This window comes from Brachyhypopomus gauderio, chromosome 2 (genome assembly GCF_052324685.1).
Source record: "Brachyhypopomus gauderio isolate BG-103 chromosome 2, BGAUD_0.2, whole genome shotgun sequence".
Taxonomy (NCBI): domain Eukaryota; kingdom Metazoa; phylum Chordata; class Actinopteri; order Gymnotiformes; family Hypopomidae; genus Brachyhypopomus; species Brachyhypopomus gauderio.
In genome coordinates this window covers 11,080,762-11,086,003 of record NC_135212.1, presented here as the reverse complement: position 1 = coordinate 11,086,003, position 5,242 = coordinate 11,080,762, and positions in this window count along the sequence as shown.

Genomic DNA, 5,242 nt, shown 5'->3' with positions numbered 1-5,242 from the left:
AGAGTGAAGGAGAGAAAGGGGGTGGAAAGAGAGACAGAGAGAGAACAGAACAGCTAATTATCTCCTGCATGCACATAGGCATGAACACTGCCCTGATACACACGCATGCACACTGCCCTGAAACACACGCATGAACACTGCCCTGAAACACGCATGAACACTGCCCTGAAACACACGCATGAACACTGCCCTGATACACACGCATGAACACTGCCCTGATACACACGCATGAACACTGCCCTGATACACACGCATGCACACTGCCCTGAAACACGCATGAACACTGCCCTGAAACACACGCATGAACACTGCCCTGAAACACACGCATGAACACTGCCCTGATACACACGCATGAACACTGCCCTGATACACACGTATGAACACTGTCCTGATACACACGCATGAACACTGCCTTGATACACACGCATGAACACTGCCCTGATACACACGCATGAACACTGCCCTGATACACACGCATGAACACTGCCCTGAAACACACGCATGAACACTGCCCTGATACACACGTATGAACACTGTCCTGATACACACGTATGAACACTGCCTTGATACACACGTATGAACACTGCCTTGATACACACGCATGAACACTGCCCTGAAACACACGCATGAACACTGCCCTGATACACACGTATGAACACTGTCCTGATACACACGCATGAACACTGCCCTGATACACACGCATGAACACTGCCTTGATACACACGCATGAACACTGCCCTGAAACACACGCATGAACACTGCCCTGATACACACGTATGAACACTGTCCTGATACACACGCATGAACACTGCCCTGATACACACGCATGAACATTGCCCCGATATGCATTTAAAAAATGCCATAAAAACGCATTAGTACTAGTTTATAACACATGTTCGAATACACCATATAACACACTAGAACAAATGCACGAATGCTGTAAATCACGCATTAGTACCGTCTCATAGAGGTCTTATAGACTAAATAGACCAAATATTTGCCATTTTAGTATATCAGTATATATGCTAGATTAAGGTTTGCTAACATAAGGTTTCAGCTGGATGAAGGTTAATTAACATAATGCTACATCTGAATGAAGGTTCGCTAACATAATGCTACAGCTGGATGAAGGTTAATTAACATAATGCTACAGCTGGATGAAGGTTCGCTAACATAATGCTACAGCTGGATGAAGGTTAATTAACATAATGCTACAGTTGGATGAAGGTTATTTAACATAATACTACAGCTGGATGAAGGTTAATTAACATAATGCTACAGCTGGATGAACGTTCATTAACATAATGCTACAGCTGGATGAAGGTTAATTAACATAATGCTATAGCTGGATGAAGGTTCGCTAACATAATGCTACAGCTGGATGAAGGTTCACTAACATAATGCTACAGCTGGATGAAGGTTAATTAACATAATGCTACAGCTGGATGAAGGTTAATTAACATAATGCTACAGCTAGATGAAGGTTCGCTAACATAATGCTACAGCTGGATGAAGGTTAATTAACATAATGCTACAGTTGGATGAAGGTTCGCTAACATAATGCTACAGCTGGATGAAGGTTAATTAACATAATGCTATAGCTGGATGAAGGTTCGCTAACATAATGCTACAGCTGGATGAAGGTTCGCTAACATAATGCTACAGCTGGATGAAGGTTAATTAACATAATGCTACAGCTGGATGAAGGTTCACTAACATAATGCTACAGCTGGATGAAGGTTAATTAACATAATGCTACAGCTGGATGAAGGTTAATTAACATAATGCTAAAGCTGGATGAAGGTTCGCTAACATAATGCTACAGCTGGATGAAGGTTCGCTAACATAATGCTACAGCTGGATGAAGGTTCACTAACATAATGCTACAGCTGGATGAAGGTTAATTAACATAATGCTACAGCTGGATGAAGGTTAATTAACATAATGCTACAGCTAGATGAAGGTTCGCTAACATAATGCTACAGCTGGATGAAGGTTAATTAACATAATGCTACAGCTGGATGAAGGTTTGGTAACATAATGCTACAGCTGGATGAAGGTTAATTAACATAATGCTATAGCTGGATGAAGGTTCGCTAACATAATGCTACAGCTGGATGAAGGTTCACTAACATAATGCTACAGCTGGATGAAGGTTAATTAACATAATGCTACAGCTGGATGAAGGTTAATTAACATAATGCTACAGCTAGATGAAGGTTCGCTAACATAATGCTACAGCTGGATGAAGGTTAATTAACATAATGCTACAGCTGGATGAAGGTTCGCTAACATAATGCTACAGCTGGATGAAGGTTAACTAACATAATGCTAAAGCTGGATGAAGGTACGCTAACATAATGCTACAGCTGGATGAAGGTTAATTAACATAATGCTACAGTTGGATTATGGTTTGCTAACATAATGCTACAGCTGGATGAAGGTTAATTAACATAATGCTACAGCTGGATGAAGGTAAATTAACATAATGCTACAGCTGGATGAAGGTTAATTAACATAACGCTACAGCTGGATAAAGGTTTGCTAACATAATGCTACAGCTGGATGAAGGTTAATTAACATAATGCTACAGCTGGATGAAGGTTCACTAACATAATGCTACAGCTGGATGAAGGTTAATTAACATAATGCTACAGCTGGATGAAGGTTAATTAACATAATGCTAAAGCTGGATGAAGGTTCGCTAACATAATGCTACAGCTGGATGAAGGTTCGCTAACATAATGCTACAGCTGGATGAAGGTTAATTAACATAATGCTACAGCTGGATGAAGGTTAATTAACATAATGCTACAGCTAGATGAAGGTTCGCTAACATAATGCTACAGCTGGATGAAGGTTAATTAACATAATGCTACAGCTGGATGAAGGTTTGGTAACATAATGCTACAGCTGGATGAAGGTTAATTAACATAATGCTATAGCTGGATGAAGGTTCGCTAACATAATGCTACAGCTGGATGAAGGTTAATTAACATAATGCTACAGTTGGATTAAGGTTTGCTAACATAATGCTACAGCTGGATGAAGGTTAATTAACATAATGCTATAGCTGGATGAAGGTTCGCTAACATAATGCTATAGCTGGATGAAGGTTCGCTAACATAATGCTACAGCTGGATGAAGGTTAATTAACATAATGCTACAGCTGGATGAAGGTTAATTAACATAATGCTACAGCTAGATGAAGGTTCGCTAACATAATGCTACAGCTGGATGAAGGTTAATTAACATAATGCTACAGCTGGATGAAGGTTCGCTAACATAATGCTACAGCTGGATGAAGGTTAATTAACATAATGCTATAGCTGGATGAAGGTTCGCTAACATAATGCTACAGCTGGATGAAGGTTAATTAACATAATGCTACAGTTGGATTAAGGTTTGCTAACATAATGCTACAGCTGGATGAAGGTTAATTAACATAACGCTACAGCTGGATAAAGGTTTGCTAACATAATGCTACAAACGGATGAAGGTTAATTAACATAATGCTACAGCTAGATGAAGGTTCGCTAACATAATGCTACAGCTGGATGAAGGTTAATTAACATAATGCTACAGCTGGATGAAGGTTCGCTAACATAATGCTACAGCTGGATGAAGGTTAACTAACATAATGCTAAAGCTGGATGAAGGTACGCTAACATAATGCTACAGCTGGATGAAGGTTAATTAACATAATGCTACAGTTGGATTATGGTTTGCTAACATAATGCTACAGCTGGATGAAGGTTAATTAACATAATGCTACAGCTGGATGAAGGTAAATTAACATAATGCTACAGCTGGATGAAGGTTAATTAACATAACGCTACAGCTGGATAAAGGTTTGCTAACATAATGCTACAGCTGGATGAAGGTTAATTAACATAATGCTACAGCTGGATGAAGGTTAATTAACATAATGCTACTGCTGGATGAAGGTTAATTAACATAATGCTACAGTTGGATTAAGGTTTGCTAACATAATGCTACAGCTGGATGAAGGTTCGCTAGCATGCAGGTAAGAACTGTAGTCAAAAACTATGAGCAGCTTGTTTGCTTAACAAATTAGTTATAAGTTAGAGATTCACCAAATATTGAACTGAAATTGCTATTACTGAAACAGTATTACTGTTACTTACAGTAAAAGGAATTTTTGATGCTTCTAAGTCAAGCACACTAAAACATTTACATTTTTATTCACAGATGGTTACTTTACATAAAATACAGAAAGTTGTGTTTGCAGGACTACAATTTATTTTTTATGTATTTTATTTTTATATTTTTCAGGTTATTCTTATTTGGTAGATTTTTTATTTTATTTGACTTGATGGTTCAAGTCAGTGTTCAGTAAATTATGTTAAGTTCGGAAATATTCTGCATCCACATATTATTAGTGTGATATTTTATCATGCAAATAAAGAAAATACCTCTACATATCTGACAATAAAATCAGCAGCACGTAGCACGTTATAGAAAACCCCACATTGGTCGATCTCTACTGTCTAATATCACATGCATTACTGCAGTAAAACACATTAATTCTGCTCTACACAGACCAACTGAACTTCACTTGCGGAAGGACCGAAAGGCTGGAAGCTGGAACATCTACAGACGGCCCTGCAACACAGTCCAGCCCACTCACAGATCACCGCAGTCAGACTGGGACATGACGGCGTGTGTGTGTGTGTGTGTGTTAGCTGTGTCATATCCATACGTGTGTGTGTGTGTGTGTGTGTGTGTGTGTGTGTGCGTGCCAAGGGCCGAGTGTGTCTCTCAGGCCTGCTGGAGCACTGCTGAGTCACTGACGGACAGACATCGGCACTGCAAACCTGAATCAACACATGCATACACACAACACACAACCACAGACACACGTACATTCACATACAGGCACACACAAACTTGTACGCACACCCACACACTTACACGTGGGCCCACACACAGTGAAACACCTGCGCACCTAGCAGCTCACACTTAAGGCACGGACAAACGCACATCTGCAGGCACACACACACGCATGTGAGCTCTGATCACCATCAGCTGGGCTATGGCTGTGCTCTCTCTATCTCTCCCTCTCTCTCTCTCTCTCTTTCTCTTTCTCTCTTCACCTTTTCTGAGCTGTCACTCATCTGTCCCCTGGGGTCTTTCCACCTAATGATGGAGAAAACCAAGCGAGAACAGACAAAGAAGGCAAGAAAGACAGCAAGCCTCCTCCGTCCGTCTATAAAAAAAC